This window comes from Balaenoptera borealis, assembly GCF_965194805.1.
Source record: "Balaenoptera borealis genome assembly, chromosome: 2".
In the NCBI taxonomy this organism is placed as follows: Eukaryota; Metazoa; Chordata; class Mammalia; order Artiodactyla; family Balaenopteridae; genus Balaenoptera; species Balaenoptera borealis.
This window is the reverse complement of record NC_138867.1, coordinates 67,903,764-67,923,977: the sequence shown is the minus strand read 5'-3', so window position 1 is coordinate 67,923,977 and position 20,214 is coordinate 67,903,764. Positions and strand designations below refer to the sequence as shown.

The window sequence follows — 20,214 nt, the reverse complement described above, 5'->3', positions numbered from 1 at the left end:
AGCAGAATAACTGAGGTAGAAGAATAGATAAGTGACCTGGAAGATAAAATAGTGGAAATAACTACCACAGAGCAGAATAAAGAAAAAAGAATGAAAAGAATTGAGGAGAGTCTCAGAGACCTCTGGGACAACATTAAATGCACCAACATTCGAATTATAGGGGTCCCAGAAGAAGAAGAGAAAAAGAAAGGGACTGAGAAAATATTTGAAGAGATTATAGTTGAAACTTCCCTAATATGGGAAAGGAAATAGTCAATCAAGCCCAGGAAGCACAGAGAGTCCCATACAGGATAAATCAAAGGAAAAACATGCCAAGACACATATTAATCAAATTATCAAAAATTAAATACAAAGAAAAAATATTAAAAGCAGCAAGGGGAAAACAACAAATAATATACAAGGGAATCGCCATAAGGTTAACAGCTGATCTTTCAGCAGAAACTCTGCAAGCCAGAAGGGAGTGGCAGGACATATTTAAAGTGATGAAAGGGAAAAACCTACAACCAAGATTACTCTACCCAGCAAGGATCTCATTCAGATTTGAAGGAGAAACTAAAACCTTTACAGACAAGCAAAAGCTAAGAGAATTCACCACCACCAAACCAGCCTTTACAACAAACGCTAAAGGAACTTCTCTAGGCAGGAAACACAAGAGAAGGAAAAGACCTACAATAAGAAACCCAAAACAATTAAGAAAATGGTAATAGGAACATACATATTGATAACTACCTTAAATGTAACTGCATTAAGTGCTCCAACCAAGAGACACAGACTGGCTGAATGGATACAAAAACAAGACCCTTATGTATGCTGTCTACAAGAGACCCACTTCAGACCTAGGGACACATACAGGCTGAAAGTGAGGGGGTAGAAAAAGATATTCCATGCAAATGGAAATCACAGGAAAGCTGGAGTGGCAATTCTCATGTAAGACAAAATAGACTTTAAAATAAAGACTATTACAAGAGACAAAGAAGGACACTACATAATGATCAAGGGATCAATCCAAGAAGAAGATATAACAATTGTAAATATTTATGCACCCAACATAGGAGGACCTCAATACATAAGGCAAATGCTAACAGCCATAAAAGGGGAAATCGACAGTAACACAATCATAGTAGGGGACTTTAACACCCCACTTTCACCAATGGACAGATCATCCAAAATGAAAATAAATAAGGAAACACAAGCTTTAAATGATACATTAAACAAGATGGACTTAACTGATATTTATAGGGCATTCCATCCAAAACAACAGAATACAGTTTCTTCACAAGTGATCATGAAACATTCTCCAGGATAGATCATATCTTGGGTCACAAATCAAGCCTTGGAAAATTTAAGAAAACTGAAATTGTATCAAGTATCTTTTCCGACCACAATGCTATGAGACTAGATATCAATTACAAGAAAAAAACTGTTAAAAATACAAAAACATGGAGGATAAACAACACACTACTAAATAACCAGGAGATCACTGAAGAAATCAAAGAGGAAATCAAAAAGTTCCTAGCAACAAATGACAATGAAAACACGATGACCCAAAACCTATGGGATGCAGCAAAAGCAGTTCTAAGAGGGAAGTATATAGCAATACAATCCTACCTCAAGAAATAAGAAACAACTCAAAGAAACAACCTAACCTTACACCTAAAGCAATTAGAGAAAGAAGAACAAAAAACCCCCAAAGTTAGCAGAAGGAAAGAAATCATAAAGATCAGATCAGAAATAAATGATAAAGAAATGAAGGAAAAGACAGCAAAGAGCAATAAAACTAAAAGCTGGTTCTTTGAGAAGACAAACAAAATTGATAAACCATTAGCCAGACTCATCTAGAAAAAAAGGGAGAAGACTCAAATCAACAGAATTAGAAATGCAGAAGGAGAAGTAACAACTACACTGCAGAAATACAAAGAATCATGAGCGATTACTACACGCATCTATATGCCAATAAAATGGACAACCACAAAGAAATGGACAAATTCTTAGAAAAGCACAACCTTCCAAGGCTGAACCAGGATGAAATAGAAAGTATAAACAGACCAATCACAAGCACTGAAATTGGAATGGTGATTAAAAATCTCCCAAAAAACAAAAGCCCAGGACCAGAAGGCTTCACAGGCGAATTCTATTGAACATTTAGGGAAGAGCTAACACCTATCCTTCTCAAACTCTTCCAAAATATTGCAGAGGGAGGAACACTCCCCGACTCATTCTACGAGGCCACCATCGCCCTGATACCAAAACCAGACAAAGATGTCACAAAGAAAGAAAACTACAGGCCAATATCACTGATGAACATAGATGCAAAAATCCTCAACAAAATACTAGCAAATAGAATCTAACAGCAAATTAAAAGTATCAATCTAACAGCAAATTAAAAGTATCAAACCCCATACGATCAAGTGGGGTTTATCCCAGGAATGCAAGGATTCTTTAATATATGCAAATCAATCAATGTGATCACCATATTAACAAATTGAAGGAGAAAAACCATACGATCATCTCAATAGACGCAGAAAAAGCTTTCAACAAAATTCAACACCCATTTATGATAAAAACCCTCCAGAAAGTAGGCATAGAGGGAAATTACCTCAACATATTAAAGACCATATATGATAAACCCACAGCAAGCATCATTCTCAATGGTGAAAAACTGAAAGCATTTCCTCTAAGATCAGGAAGAAGACAAGGATGTCCACTCTCACCACTGTTATTCAACATAGTTTTGGAAGTCCTAGCCACAGCAATCAGAGAAGAAAAAGAAATAAAAGGAATACAAATTGGAAAAGAAGAAGTAAAACTGTCACTGTTTGCAGATGACAAGATACATAGAGAATCCTAAAAATGTCACCAGAAAACTACTAGAGCTAATCAATGAATTTGGTAAAGTTACAGGATAAAAAATTAATGCACAGAAGTCTCTTGCATTCCTATACAATAATGATGAAAAATCTGAAAGAGAAATTAAGGAAACACTCCCATTTACCACTGCAACAAAAAGAATAAAATACCTAGGAATAAACCTACCTAAGGAGACAAAAGACCTGTATGCAGAAAATTATAAGACACTGATAAAAGAAATTAAAGATGATACAAACAGATGGAGCGATAAACCATGTTCTTGGATTGGAAGAATCAACATTGTGAAAATGACTATACTGCCCAAAGCAATCTACAGATTCAGTGCAATCCCTATCAAACTACCAATGGCATTTTTCACAGACCTAGAACAAAAAATTGCACAATTTGGATGGAAACACAAAAGACGCCAAATAGCCAAAGCAATCTTGAGAAAGAAAATCGGAGCTGGAGGAATCAGGCTCCTGGACTTCAGACTATACTACAAAGCTACAGTAATCAAGACAGTATGGTACTGGCACAAAAACAGAAATATAGATCAATGGAACAGGATAGAAAGCCCAGAGATAAACCCACACACATATGGTCACCTTATTTTTGATAAAGGAGGCAAGAATTTACAATGGAGAAAAGACAGACTCTTCAATAAATGGTGCTGGGAAAACTGGACAGCTACATGTAAAAGAATGAAATTAGAACACTCCCTAACACCATACACGAAAATAAACTCAAAATGGATTAAAGACCTAAATGTAAGGCCAGACACTATAAGAAAACATAGGTAGAACACTCTATGACATAAATCACAGCAAGATCCTTTTTGCCCCACCTCTTAGAGAAATGGAAATAAAAAAAATAAATAAACAAATAGGACCTAATGAAACGTCAAAGCTTTTGCACAGAAAAGGAAACCATAAACAAGACAAAAAGACAACACTAAGAATGGGAGAAAATATTTGCAAATGAAGCAACTGACAAAGGATTAATCTCCAAAATTTACAAGCAGCGCATGCAGCTCAATATCAAAAAACAAACAACCCAATCCAAAAATGGGCAGAAGACCTAAATAGATATTTCTCCAAAGAAGATATACAGATTGCCAACAAACACCTGAAAGGATGCTCAACATCACTAATCATTAGAGAAATGCAAATCAAAAGTACAATGAGGTATCACCTCACACCAGTCAGAAAGGCCATCATCAAAAAATCTACAAACAATAAATGCTGGAGAGGGTGTGGAGAAAAGGGGACCCTGTTGCACTGTTGGTGGGACTGTTAATTGATAAAGCCACTATGGAGAACAGTATGGAGGTTCCTTAAAAAACTAAAAATAGAACTACCATATGACCCAGCAATCCCACTACTGGGCATATACCCTGAGAAAACCATAATTCAAAGAGAGTCATGTACCACAATGTTCGTTGCAGCTCTATTTACAATAGCCAGGACATGGAAGCAACCTAAGTGTCCATCAAGAGATGAATGGATAAAGAAGATGTGGCACATATATACAATGGAATATTACTCAGCCATAAAAGGAAATGAAATTGAGTTATTTGTAGTGAGGTGGATGGACCTAGAGTCTGTCATCCAGAGTTAAGTAGGAGAGAGAAAAACAAATACCATATGTTAACATATATATATGGAATCTGAAAAGAAAAAAAAAGTTTCTGAAGAACCTAGAGGCAGGACAGGAATAAAGACTCAGACGTAGAGAATGGACTTGAGGACATGGGGAGTGGGATGGGTAACCTGGGATGAAGTGAGACAGTGGCATGGACATATATACACTACCAAATGTAAAATAGATAGCTAGTGAGAAGCAGCCGTATAGCACAGGCAGATCAGCTCGGTGCTTTGTGACCACCTAGAGGTGTGGGATGGGGGAGTGGGGGGGAGATGCAAGAGGGAGGGGATATGGGGATATATGTGTATGTATAGCTGATTCACTTTGTTATAAAGCAGAAACTAACAGACCATTGTAAAGCAATTATACACCAATAAAGATGTTTAAAAAAATAAATAAAATAAAATAAATAAAAATAAAAAAGAATTTGAGAATGTTGTAACTCTGGCCAGCAATTTGGTCATCGTTCCCTATGATTGCCGTTGGTAATTATCTAGTGATGTTGATCCAGATACTTAATATACTGCAGCATGGAAACAGAAAAATATATGCTGAATCAGCATTTAAACTCCCACAACCCCCCACACCTTCTTCACCAGTGCCATTTACAACTCCATGTGGTAGATACTATTAGCATCCACATTTTACAGATGAAAGAAATGAGGCTTAAAAAGGTTAAATAATTGCTTTGGGTCACACATCTGGTAAGTGGGCATGAGCTGGGACTGAACTCAGATCCACTTGATTCCCTGTGGATCTGTGGTACCCATGTGCAGTTTGCTATTTTCTTTTTCAAATTTGGAATTTCATTTGTCAGTCTTTTTAATAACTGTGTAGCCATCCACTACACATTCATAATTTGCTTAATCAGACTTCTACTGAGTTGCATTGAGGCTGTTGCCAGTTTCGTGCTATTACGAAAAAACACAACCATTAAATCCTTATACCTACTTCTTTTCCCATTTGTGCAAATGTACTTACAGGATAAATTCCTATGTATTGAGCAGAAAAAGCACAATGTGATTAATCGATTTTAAAACTTCTACATATTACAATAATGGAAACATTTCATCTGTTGATGGAAAACAATACTTCATGAGAGCCTTAATTCTTCTAGAAGTAGTACAATGTAGTTTTTCTTTTCTTTGTAGCTGTAGTCTATGAGTGATCCTAGAGAACATAAAGTCACCATGAAACCACAGTGTGTCAAAGAGAGTGGTACCTACTTGTTAAAAACATGTATGCTCTAGAGCCGGGATGGTGTGAATTTTAACTGAGGCTCCATTTGTTACCTGTGTAACCTTGAACACATTATTACTATTTTCTAAGCCACAGTTTTTCATGTGAGATAGCCTAACCACCACTTTATATAAGGCTATTTTGATCATTATTTAAGAGAAGACAGGTAGAGCACTTAGCATCATGCCTGGCACATAAAAAGTGGCCAGTTATTCATTACTATTATGTGTCTATTAATTCTGTATGTTTATCTTTTGTGTGTGTGACACTTTTAGTATCCAAACCTCCACGTGACTTAATATGTTATTCATATTCATTCATTCAACAATATTTATTGAACACTTACTATGTACCAGGCACTGTTCTAGGTGTTTGGGGCTACAGTGTGCCCAGAGAAAGATGATTCATATTTAATAGCCATCCAAGTTCTATAGAAATCAGAATGTTTTAATGTATTTTTAACTTAAAAAATAACATTAATTAAAATATCCTGTGAAGCAGAATTTAGGACATTTAATTATAACTCTAAAGATGTGGTATTATTTTAAACTGATTTAGATTCTTCTCTAAAAATGAAAAACGACACCACTGTTTACGGGTCAGTGGCTAGTGGGAATCCTTTTTACACCTGCCTTGTGTCATTTATCTTGATCAGACACTAAATAAGCCATTTTTTAATAATTTACGAGATCATTGTTTTATACCCTGGCTCCTGGATCACCAAAGAATACAGCTTAACCTTTACTTTCATCTATCCATGTAGAAAAATAATATGTGACAGGGTTTCTGAATCCTATATTTCAATTCACCTGCTTTAAAAATATCAGTGGAACAAAAATATCAGGTACTATTGCAGAAAGTGGGAACTTAAATGTATATTTCACTAGATATATACATTTTTGAAAATTCAATAATTCAGTATCAAATAGGATATACTTCTCAATATGTATATATATATGCATTTTTTTACACCACCAGCAGTGGTATTTAGTGGATAAGCAGCAATCCTCTTATTGTTATTTAAGTCTCTGTGTACAGTTTGGAAAAGTTAGTAAGGGATCAAAGTCTGCCCCGAATGATGTCATAACAAGGTAATATGGAGTCTGATTATGTGAAAAGCTGGATATTTACATAAAGAGGTCAGAAACCAGCTGGCTACATATAAACTAAAGAAAAACCAACAAATGTCCTAAGACAGTTCTTATTCTTGATCTGCTAAGGACTTGCAAGCTTAGCACAATTTTTTTAAGACCCAGATACTGAGAATGTTTTCTAAGTCAGCACACATCCACTCAAAAATTGTGTGTGGCTTGCTACCCAAATTATCCTGCAGGCAATAAGAAAATTTATTTTCCCTTTGCATGACATTATTTTAAAATTATAATGTTGTTTTGAAAAACTGTAGCAACATTTTACCTCTAAGATTAAAAAAAAAAATTCTCTTAGATTCAATAAAACAACTTGGGGCTATTTTTGTATGTGTTTTACTTCTATTCTACAGATCTGAACATTTATTCAAATTGGACTTAGTGCAGAAATTCAATTGATTACTCTGGACTAGCACCAAGATTGGAAGAAACACATATCTGAAAAGTCAGCTCTGATTGCCTTCTTTCCTCCCTCCCTCTCTCCTTCCTTCTTTCTTTCTTATTCTGCTTTTTTTCCTCATTTCCCTCCTTTCTTTACTTCTGTTCTCTCTCATTTACTTTTCTCCCCCCTCCCCTTCTTTTTTCATGACTAAAATATCAACAACCAATATCATGAAAGATTACTAAGTATATAAAAACTTGGGTCACTTATACTGCAAAAATCATTACTGAATTACTGAAACTATTTTATCTTCAGCAACTACATTCATTCTCTTCAAAAGATGGAAGCTGTATTCTAAACTGAGTAATGGATTATAGGAAGGAAAAGATGAACCAGAAATGTGATATTTCAGGGTTATTCCTTAAAAATAAAAGTGAGAAAAAAATGAGAATGACAAACCAAAGCTGTATATTCAGGCCTAATAACAAGAATAGAAGTAGGCTAGGATCACAATTCTAATGTTAGATTGAAGATAAGATTTGTTAAATTCTTTGATTCAAATATATCTGCTATATTCATTCTATGATACCTTTATCAATTTTTTAAACTCTTGATTGCCAAGATTATTGCATACCATCTGATTTTTATGAGGTTAAAAAGCACTCAGTGTTGGTGTCTGGAGCCATTTGTATTAGAATGCTTAAAACACCACAAAAGAAGTCCCACACAGGTATGATCCATGGATTTTGCTGATTGAGATATGCATTATCTTATTGATGAACTTTAATATCTGGTAGAATATAAAAGCATTACAGAGCCACAGAGAGACTTTGACATTCACAGGAAACTCCTTTTCTGAACATTTGGTTTTAATAATCTTGAACTTTTTAACTTTCTTTAAATCTTTAACTTTTTCTTATACTTTCATAGATACTTCATCTGACCAATCTTTTAAAATAAAAGAAAAATGATTAACGATCCCCTTTCAGCACAATATAGTGTAGAAAAGGACCACAGCCTCAAGCGCCAAAAGGGCAAATACACAAATAGTAGTAAAACAATTGTGATGTAATGACCCACTTGTTTGTCACTGTGGCTCAGGATACACAGGCGGGGTCAAGATAAAACAGCTGTTAACACAAAGCTAAAATGTCAACTTACACTTGGGCTGGGCCATTTTGTCCAAAGCAATTAATGTCCTCCCTAGGTCCCCCACCTCTTATTTTCCCCAATGTCTACCTCTGCTTCATGGTTCCTTGAAGTTAAAGCAATTTATGAAACACGATTTGTTCTTTGAATATAATGAGTTTTACTACTTCACGTGAAAGAGGGCTAACTAGCTTTTGCTTCTTCTTCCCAAGACTAGACAGAACTGCAGAAGTCTTAGAAGATCCAGACGCTATTCAAAGATCTCCTACAGGGTTGTGAAGCCTTGACTTTCTCAGGAGAATGCAATTGCTCCCTTGGAAAATAAGGGATTTGATTACAGTACATGAGTCATTCACTCATAGTAAGCCCCGATGGAAGTTTTGTTTTATATTTTCAAATCAAAAGAACTTCGTCTTTTCCTCATAATTACAACAATATTTTGTGCTTACTCTATAAATATTAGAGAATCTAGAAAGGTAAGACAAGAGGTCTTAATTGTAGCTGTGCTAGGCATTACAACCATTTTGTTGCATACCCTTCTGTAATTTTTAATATGCATTCAAACACACAGAGTTGTTTACCAAAATACATCCTTTTTATTGTGATGAAAAACACGTAACATAAAATTTACAATCTTACCCATTTTAAGTGTACGGTTTACTCACATTGTTTTGAAACAGATCTCCAGGACTTTTTCATGTTGCAGAACTAAAACTCTACATCCATGAATCATCAGCTCTCCCCCCAGCCCCTGGTAAGTACCACTCTCTGTTTCTATGAATTTGACTATTTTAGATACCTCATATAAATGCAATCATACAGTATTTGTCTTTTTGTGAATGGCTTATTTCACTTAGCTTAATGTCTTCAAGATTCATCCATGTTACAGCATGTGAAGGAATTTCCTTCCTTTATAAGGCTGAATTATATTCCATTGTATGTATGTACCACTTTATGTTTATCCATTTACCCACTGATGGACACTTGGGTTGCTTCTGCCTCTCAGCTATCATGAATAGTGCTGCTATAAATATGGGTGTGCAGTATTTATAGTTTATAATTCTTAAAATTATGAACATTATAATGAACTTCTATGAACATGAATAATTGTATAATTGGTGAATTATTTTCTTAAGAAAATTCCTAGAAGTAGAATTGCTGAATCAAAGGGTATATGCATGGAAAATTAACGTATATTTCAAAGTAATACAGTCACAAGGTACAGATCAAACATTACAAAATTTCTTACAATCAAAATAATCGTGCTCTTTCCCATGCTTCCCCATCCTCAGCCCATTGACCAGATCCAGAAACAAATTTTCGAAATTGTTTTTTTTCCATTCTCTTGGTTACTTACCACAGTCATTCTAGATCACTAGTTCTCAACCATAACTATACATTACAGCCACCTTAGAGGCTGTTAAAAAATTACATATTTCTGGACTCTATCCCAGACCATTTAAAGCATAATCTCCTAAGGTGGGGTCTGGGCTTTGCCCGTTATTAAATAATATTTTTAAAATCTTCCTAGGTGATTCTAATAATGCATAGCCAAACCTGAGACTCACTGTTTTGAAAGAGTGCTATTCAAACTCTAACGTACATATGAAACACTGATGGAACTTGTTAAAATGCAGATTCCATTTCAGTAGTTCTGCAGGGGGTCGGGGGTGGGAGGAGCTGAGGTTGGGCTTTTCTAACAGGTGATGTCAAAACTTCTGGTCTGCAGACCACACTTTGGTGTATTGAGGAGCTAGATAATACGGGTATTCTTCTATTTAACTCCTTTCGACAATAGGCAGTGACTCCCTGAGTTAAAGACAGAGTTTGCTTCTTTTCATTATCCCCTCTCACCTCCTTCTTTCAATGTTTGTTATATTATTACTTCTACTTCTACTATTGATTACTTTTGTAATTTTATTAGATAATATAACTAAATTCCAGTTTCTTTCTCCTATATTGACAGTATTTCTTGATACTCAACCCCCATTAAAAGATGAGATGATTAGTATCCTATTTTTCCTTCCATCTTTCCTCTCAGAAAAATTTTGTTCCATCTTTTGTTAGCTTTGCTTTGACATATAAATAATCCAGGTAGTTACTATTCTGTTCTCTCCTGGAACCACAGATAAATCTGCCGTTTTATGTCCTTAGGTTGTTTCTTAAAGCAGAAAACCAACAAACAGATTTGCTGGTGTCAGGCTTTAATGCAAAAACAGATCTACGCCATGCCAAGTGATGCACTAGGCTTCCAATGCCTTCTCCACGGGCCCTCGTACAGGAATCTGGGCCACCCAAAGAATACTGTTCCTAGCATGAAGGTCCACCGATTCTGTAAAATCACAGCATTTAGGTTACTTCCTACTTTGATCAAGCACAATTTTTCCCCTGGAATTTCTATTATTTCCACCCCGACCCCATCCCTTTTGTTATTTGTCCTTTAGTTTTTCCACACTCTAAGTCATATTCGCTATTCCACAAGCCATGGATCGTCCCAGAAGCCTATCCCTGGGCTCACTCCCCTAGACCTGTGGCAACCTGGGACATCCCTTTACTCCTTTCCTGGGTCAGATCTATTGTTCCCCCCTTCCTAGGTTGCTGAGCTGTTCTGCTGAAGCACTCTCAAGCAGCTTTGTAATAACTTGTGACCTTTTTCTTCCTAGAAGCTTTTAGATTCTTCTTTTTAATTATATTGTTCTGAAATTTCACCACAATGTGGCTAGGTGGGGGTCTTTTTTCATTCATTGGGTTAAACATTCAGTGGGCCATTTCAAACTAAAGATTCTATCCTTCTTTGGCTCTGGTACGTATCTTTTTATCATTTGCTTGAATCATTTCAACACTTCTTTGCCTCTCTCTCTCTTTCCAGGTGTTTATTGGTTGAATATAGGTCCTCTCAATTTGTTACTCATATTCGCCCTCTTTTGCTTGTTGTTTAATATTTTGGAAGATTTCTTTGATTTTTATTTTTCTAGTATCTCTACTAAAGTTTTAATTTTGGCAATTACATTTTAAATTGCTAATACCTCTTCTCGTTCCCTCGTTGTTCTATTTCTTGTTTTGTAGATGTAATACTTCCTTGAATCTTTTTGAGGACATAAGGATGATTTTTAAAGTTCTTTTTTGCTTTTCTGTTTTATAGAATTTGGTATTTCTCTTTTTATATTGCTACTTCTCCTTACATTCTAGTGATTCCTCTCCATTATTAAAAAAGGAGGCTTGGGCAGATGGAACAGATGTTTCTGCTTCTGTGTGAATAACACTGTTTTCCTAATGGGTGTCTTCCCTTCTGAAATTTCTTCCTAGGATGGGTCAGGCAGTGTTGACTGGTGAACTCTGAGGATCAATGGAGTGGGAACTGGCTGTCAGGCTGAGTGCCTGCAAAATGCCCCAACGATAATGGCTTCCCTTTGAGGCACCAACAAATTTAGAAATGTTATCTTTTCCCAGTTTGTTTAATTTTAGAGAGGAGTGATCATGCTTTGCCTGGGGGTAAAATGCTGGCCGCCTGCTTATGGTGTACATGTTGGAGATGGGGAGCTGACTGGAAGAATTCAGAACATATTCAGACCTTTAAGTAATCTCTCTCTTTTTAGCTCCATCTTTCACTCTCTCCCTCTGTTATGTCTGCTGACTCTGTACCAAAGGCATCTGGGGTTCCACGGGGCAGATTAGCTTTCTTCCTCTACGTACAGAGCTGACAGAGTCTCTTCCAAGCTGATGATTTCTCTGCCCTTTTCTTCTAATGGCTCCTGTCTATATTTTGTAGTCCAGAAGTTATTAAATATCTCACCCTTTAGTAACACAGACACACCCACATGCTCTCATGTCTGTTGTGCCAGGCAGTTGCCTTTTTGCTTTGCTTTCAGCCATTATTCACCGCTCCTCTGCTCTGCTCTCCATCACAGGGAAGTGACTCCTGCAAATGACATGTCCATGCCAACTGGCTTCCACCTAGGTTCAGCCAGTGGGAAACTGATAGGATGGATATTGGAGAGAAGGAAGACGAGAGAAGGCAGGATATTTCTCTCTTCTCTTTCTGCCTTGGGCAATATCTCTAGAAGTGGCTACATTTTTCCATCTTGTCCAATATGTCCTGACCCCAAGTAGCCCCTTTTCCCATGGTTCCAGCTCCTGCCACATACTCCTGGCTCCTGGGCTCCAGGGGTAATAACTTCCTCTTTGGTCTTTCTAGTCCTAGTGGTGATAGTAGCACCCAATGTTGCTAATTTATCTGTTTTTTTTAACATGTTCCTACACCTTCATAAATAGTTCCCCATGGTGAGTTCTCTCTATTGAACTATTTGGCTCAACTTTTTCTGGCTGAATTCTGAGAGATACAGATATAAAGGTGATATTCTATTCTATATTTCCATACTTTTAATTCAATGAGGTCTTTGAAGAAATGGGAGGCCAATGCATGTGTTCAGTCTGCCATCTTGAATTGGAAAATATATGCATTTTGAGGTTTTTGATACATATTGCTAATTTGCCTACTAAAGTGTATGCATCAAGTTACATTTCCACTAACAGTGTTATGATACCTGTATCCTGTCACACTCAAAACACAGGGGATTGACACTTCCTTTTAATCATTGCATCCAATCTTTGTATGGGGGATCCAATAAAAATTTCAAGTTTTCTTGGCTTAGAAGATCTCATATTTGTGCTGCGCTAACAGCTGGAAATGATCTCTGAAGAGATAGAGCCAATAATACTTGTCTAACATTTGATTCAAGATGGCTGGCCAAGTTACCAAGGAGCCCAGAATCCCTGCACTATGAGAAAGACACAGAAAGCAGCTTTTCCAGTGTCTGCTTCTGATATCTACAAGGGAGGAATTATTCTGGCTGTCTAGAAAAGTAAAATTCCCCTAAATGAATAAAATCATTGCTGAGATCCAAATTATTAATGCATGACTCAGAGAAGAGAGTGTCTCACAAAAGACTGAGTCAAAATCAATTCCTAATGTCCCTGCTTCCTAGCTTAGACATTCACTGGAAAAAGTTGTCTCCTCTCCACACAGGGATCTCACATAGATTCCCAACTGGAGGACTAAAAACAGAGTAAGAGTATTAGAAATAAGGAACTTCTGGGTTCCACTTATGGAGTAGCATTACAACTAGAGCACTCACCGAAATTGTGTGGATATTTAAATCTGGAGTCTTGATTAGCCACATCTGGCCATGACTCAGTCCATTTTATGGTGCCTTTGACCAATATTTTTATTTTCCCTGCAATAATGCTCTCAATACGCATCACCTGATCAGTTGCTGGTAGTCACTCCACCCATGCAAGACCTCCTCTTGTGCCTCCCGTCTACATACAGAGCACACCGAGATATGTTTGTCATCAACTAACTGTGCTGCAAAGTACATAATTTACACTCTTTGGCCTCAGTTTTCTTATCTATCAAATGAGGCTAAATGATCCTGGAACTTCCATCCAGATCAGAGCAGGAGCCATGATGGCTGGGAAATAGGTGTCTTCAGGAGAGCCATTTAGCCAGGGCCTTATATTCACAAAGGACCTCAAATCTGGCCTTTTGATCTGCATTCCAAAAAAGGTTAGTTTATTTTTTATGTGTTTAAAGCATGCTTTTAAGTACTTAAAATGTGATACAATTTCTGCTATCCTGTTCTGGCATTTCTTCTTCTTTTTTTTTAATATTCCAGGAGACTCAAAAAAATCAAAGTGGCTCAGATCTCTCTTGACGCCTCAGAGGCCTGGGCCCTATTATTCAATGAGTCTATTCACATCTCTCTCACTCTCCCTATGGTCTATGAACAGGTTATTGAAGGATGGAGAAGAGATTTGGTTTTAGGAAGTGATGAATTGGTGTTCTGACTAAACCCAAATGTTTTGGTGACTGCTGGGGTGGAACCCAGTAATTCTGCCAAGTTGGGATTAGCACTGGTGCTACTTTCCCTTGGTGGAAATTCAGCCCAAAACCATGGTTAATGAGAAATAAAGGGAATCCAGTGTGCAAGTGGACTTCAATTATAATAATCACCAGAAAGTTGTTTTCAGAGCTTTGAAGAAAGAAAAATGAAAACCCTCATCAAACACATTAACACACCATTTGTAATTTGCCTAATGGACATATTTGTTGAAAACTATTTCCAGTGAGACAGATGAAAAGCCAAAGTGGTCAATAGATTGGGCCAAATCAGGTACAAAAAATGTCTCTGAGGCCTCTTTTATTTCATTTCACCATGACCTTCTACACATGTGGTTTCTCATCAGTCTTGTCCATTATAACCTGTTCCTTTGAACCCTGGGCATCAAGGTTAGGTTCACAAATTGGTTTACAAAATAACCATTTATTGCCTTCTATAGTCACAAAAGTTGTAAAAATGCTCTAAATGTATGTTTTACTTTATACCTGAGAGATTTAAATTTAATCCAGTTAGCTCCTTATTAAAGATGAGACACCAAAGCATTTAGTGTAACTAAAACATTCCATGTATGTTGTGCTTTTATGTAAATGTAGGTTAAATTTTGGAAGTCACTTGGCTTTTTCAGTCCACTAGAGTAGCATGTAGGAAATAACTACCAGGAGTCAACAGCCTACGGGGCAGGGTTCTGAAAAACTGGGTGCCTCTTGCTCTCTGCTATTTGGCCCAAGCACACAAACTAATTTGTCCATGCAAGATACTACTTCTAGCTTGCCACTTTTAAATAAAATCTGTTCTCTCAGTGTTCCTTACTGCTCAGCAAATACCTATTCCAACCCAATCCAATTCTTTGGTAATGGCTGAGGTGAAAGATAAACAGTGTCACCTTTATGTATTTCCAAGATCAACTTTGGCTATCTATTCTCAGCCCAAGTAGACACATGAGTACGTCTTCTCAACATTCCAGGTAATGTCAAAAGGCAAAGCATGTTTTGTGGATAACAAATGACATCTCTGTTTATTTTTGGCCACGCCGTGTGGCATGTGGGATCTTAGTTCCCCGACCAGGGATGGAACCTGCGCCCCCTGTAGTGGAAAAACGAAGTCTTAACCACTGGACCTCCAGGGAAGTCCTAGACATCTCTGTTTTATAAAAACTATTTCTCTGGGAAGTAAGGCGTATTTTTCCCGGTTTCTGCAGATATCTGGAAATTCAGAGCCTCAAAGCACAAACAAAAGCAAAGACAAAAAACACAACAAACAACAACAAAAAAGCTGAAAAATTTTCCATTTAGATGACATCCACCAACATAGAGATAGTAAGAAAAGCAAGTCCACTCTTTCTGTAAGTGTATCATGCTATGTGGTTAATGAGCCCACAACCAGGCAAAGAGATGCTCTTCAGTACAAGCAAGGGTTTTCTGTCTGGCTGGAGTCTTGGACACTGGTGGCGAGTATTTGAAATTAAGTGATCTAAGAAATCACTTAGAAAATAAAAACTTCTGGAAAGCACTTTTGCACTGTGGATTAGGCTGTGGCTACTGCCTCTGTGTAGCATCTGCCTTATCCATGCTCAGAGAAGAAGTACATATGAGCAGGTCTCATTCTGGAGGAAGCTGCCTTCCAAAAAGAGGTTAAGTGGCTGGCTGGAGAGGAGAGAGCTGGGAAGCGGGAGAGCCAGGATTGGAACGTCAAAGTTAGTGGCTCCAGCCCATTTTGATCCCACTGTGACGCTACCTCCACTCTGCTGAAAAAAAATTGTTGCTGGAACTATGGAACAGGCACTCACGCTATTTGTGATCATTTGGGGGAAATGTTCCCAGTTAGCAGTAAGAAACATTTACTTCTGTTGTGGAGGTCATCACGAATGGGGTATGGGATTAATTCGTTTTGGCAGCCATATCCTGGAGGGAAAGGGAGAGCCAGAATTATGTCACAGACAAATAGAAAGGAACAGTAAGTTTTACACCCACTGGCTTGAAAACGATAGCCAGTTCCCCTTGTGACGTCTGCCTTGAGCTGAGTAATGCACTTGAGAACTGTTTTGCCAGCCACTCAGAACATAATCTTTAACCCCTTATATTAATGGAGCCTGTGACACTGTGGCATGGGAAAAATGATACGCTGCCAGGTTAAAAACATGATGAAAAACTGCTTTTATCATTCTTCTTCACTTTCAGAGATGCTGGGGCCAATGCAAGTGGTAACAGTGTCTGCTAGTGTGGCAGAAAGGGTCAAGTCAGAACTCACAGCCTTATGGCCATAACACTGACTTATTCTGGGTCCTCTTATTAAGGATGCTGGGTGATGAGTGGATTTTCTACCTTGATAAACTACTTCGTGCTCACAGGTTAGTATTCTGTGTCTCCTAGTAATCTATTTGCTTTGTGATAGGACAGGATCTCACAAACTTTGCCCTTGAACAACTCACATGGTTTTTGCTGTACTATGAAACCACCAGTATCTATATAATACTTTTCTTTAAATTGACCCACCTTTTCTACTATTTTAAAAGATTACATCACTACTATAAATGGTTAGAGTATATTATTTGCCTTAAATAGGAGGTAGCTATAAAATATATAATGAATATAAAACAATGCTTTAAAGTTTAGGTAAATATTGTTATCTTGTGCTAAAAACTCTGAATGTGAGCCCTAGATACTCTCTCTGCCAAAAAAAAAAAGAAAGAAAAGAAAAACGGAGAGAGGGCAGGGGACACTGTAAGGAGTGTCAAACACACGCCAGCACTAACTTAAGATCTCTTTTGTGTGATCAGAGGATTGAGAGAAAATTGATAAAGAAATCAATTTTTCATTATAGGATTCAGAGTAATGATGCTGGGTCATTGTGCCATCTTGTGTGCTCTCTCAACTTGGGAAATACTGTAGGGAAGAGTTTTTGTAAAACTTGCCTTGATTGAAAGAGCATTTCTGCTGCTCAATTAGATGCTCGTGAGGAAAAGAACTTGAGACAAGGTTGGGTGTTGCTTTTCCTCCACAGTCAATGCCACCCGACACACAATATGAATTATGGGCTCAGATATTCGAGTAGCTTGTTCTCTTGGTGAGGAGGGGCAAATATATTTGAAACGAATAACGACTAAACAAATCAATGCTCAATGAAGGGTTCTTATCCAAGTATCTGGCCAGATGAAAGCACATAAGAAGCCCCTGGGCTCCTCTGCATGAATAACACACAAAACAGTGCTTCTTCTGGGCAAATCAGAAATGAGTCATGTCTGATAGAAGCAGCCCAGTGGGGCCCAGGGCATGGCAAGCAGAAGGCAAGTAAAAGGGAGGTGGGATTTCTGATCCTACTTTTCTGCCCCTGGAAGTACTATCTGTGGTCAAAGAAGGAGAGAAACCCCACTCAGACTCCTAAAGAATTGGCCTTTGGATGCTCTGATGGTGCAAGATCTGATGGTGTTTGCTGTGTTGAGTATGGACTAAGGTGGGCTTTAGCACAAAAGCGTCCTGCAGAGGCAAAGACTGAATAAAACAAGTTTGTTTGTTTGTTTGAATTTTTGAATTTTATTTAATTTATTTTTTTATACAGCGGTTCTTATTAGTTATCTATTTTATACATATTAGTGTATGTATGTCAATCCCAATCTCCAAATTCATCCCACCACCACCACCCCCCCCCCAGCCCCGCCACTTTCCCCCCTTGGTGTCCATATGTTTGTGAATAAAACAAGTTTGTGTGTTGAAACATATTGCAAGTATTTTGAAGAACAGATTTTTATAAGGCCAACAATTTTTAAAATATTAAAGAACACGTTTTGCCTCCTGTTTAAATCATCATCCAGTGGCTTTCTAGCAAATAACTATAGCAAGAGACCAACCTTTTTGAGTATGAGGACTGCATCATGCTATACATTATATTTTCAATGTCTACGATTTGAGAAAACACACAGTGATCAAAGGCTGCTATTAATTCAGCAAAGCAAGTAAGCAAATTGGTATCTTATTCAAAATTTCATCTATAGACATCTAAAAAAATAGTAGTGTGTGTGTATATGACATATTATTTATTTAGTCTACTATACTAAATGTGCATATGGATATATAGGCCCCTTACAATAAATTCTGCTACACCCAGGGGCCCAAGACCTACTGGTTGGGAACCACAGGGTAGGACAGGCTTATGATTGATGACAATGAGGAAAGCCTGGGGCACATCTGCTGGTCTTCCATTGGTTTTATCATCATGACCCTCACACTTTCTTCCTGAAACCCTGTACTTGGATTTGTTCACTGAAAATATTTTTTGTATAAACTTCAACAAGTTGGTTATGACTTTCGCAGTGGAAACTTTTTTTTTTCATGCTAAAAAATGAATTGCACTTTGAATAGAGACTTGAACAACTAGGAGAAAAGTTGTTTTAAATTCAAGATGTACCAGGTCCACTACTGCATTTAACGATATGTTCTTCCTTAAGGCAGGTGGTGATACACGGTTGTTTGCTGCACGACTTTCCATACATTTGTAACGTCCGTATTTAATAATAAATGAAAGCACAAGGATTTCCTGCATCTCAGTTTAAAAAAAAAAAAAAAAGGGCTTCTCTGGTGGCGCAGTGGTTAAGAATCCGCCTGCCAATGCAGGGGACATGGTTCCAGCCTTGCTCTGGGAAGACCCCACATGCTGCGGAGCAACTAAGCCCAGGCGCCACAGCTACTGAGCCTGTGCTCTGGATCCCGCGAGCCACAACTACTGAGCGTGTGCCACAACTACTGAGCCCACGGCCACAACTGCTGAAGCCCGTGTGCCACAACTGCTGACGCTCGCATGCCTACAGCCTGTGCTCTGCAACAAGAGAAGCCATCACAATGAGAAGCCCGCGCACCGCAACAAAGAGTAGCACCCGCTCACCGCAACTAAAGAAAGCCCGCGTGGCAATGAAGACCCAACGCAGCCAAGAATAAATGAATAAAATAAATAAATTAAAATATATATATATATATATTATCACCACAGGCCAACAAAGTCTACCAATAAAGTTCTTACTTGCTATACAAAGCAGAGCTAAGCAACACTGTAAACCTCTTTCTGAGTGCTTTATGGAATTTCAACTCATTTGTCTTAGCAAATGGCATCAGAACTTGGGATTCAAAATGTGCTTGTAGACTTTAGCCCAGTTGCGCTTCCCTTCTTTTGTGGCTGCCTTGTGTGTGACCCTAAGGACAGTTCTGACTTTCTCACAGGCAGTTTCTCCAGTCTTTCATGGGTACCTTCCTGCAGGTGCCCCCTCTCCCTCCTGCATCAACAGCGCCTCCTTCTTACCATGGCACGACTTTCCAATAAACTTGTCTATATTTGCTGTCTACATGAATTCACGTCCTAGCCGGTTTCATCCCACTCTACTCTGACTTCTGTCCCCGTTGTCCCACTGAAAGTGCTCTTGTCATGATCACAAGCCACTTCCATATGAGCCCAAAGGTCACTTTTTGGTTCTCAGCTCACTTGCTTCCTAAGAAGCATCTGACATGTTGACACTCCTTTGAATACTTAAGTTTGTATCTACTATACTCATTCATTTATTCATTCAGGAAGACTTGTTCTAAGTACAAAGAATAGAACAGTGAAAAAGAAGGAGTGGGTTCTTGTCTTTATGAATGACAGTGTGAGAGAGACAGAGAGGGAAATACACAGTTACAATTAAGTGTTCTAGATATTAATATTAGGGTGGGGAAAACACTGCGTTAAGAAAGGACTTATGAGGAATGCCTAATCAGGATGTAGAAGGGCATGGAAACTTTCCTGAGGAAGTGAAATCTAATTCAGGACTTGAAAGATGAATAGGAGGGGAAGAGAATGGAGAAAGTGAAGTGAGAAAGGGGACCCAAGACAAACAAAAGCGCAGATGCAGGGGCTTGGAGGTGAAGAGAGAATGTGGAGA

At 37.9% G+C, this 20,214-nt stretch overlaps 1 long non-coding RNA gene across 1 annotated transcript; it reads left to right on the top strand.

The window, feature by feature from the left end:
• Nucleotides 1-921: 921 nt before the first annotated feature.
• Nucleotides 922-19,264, top strand: LOC309622535. The gene is made up of 2 exons (XR_014240948.1): nucleotides 922-16,659; nucleotides 18,754-19,264. It is a non-coding gene; the product is annotated as an uncharacterized lncRNA (long non-coding RNA).
• Nucleotides 19,265-20,214: the final 950 nt, after the last annotated feature.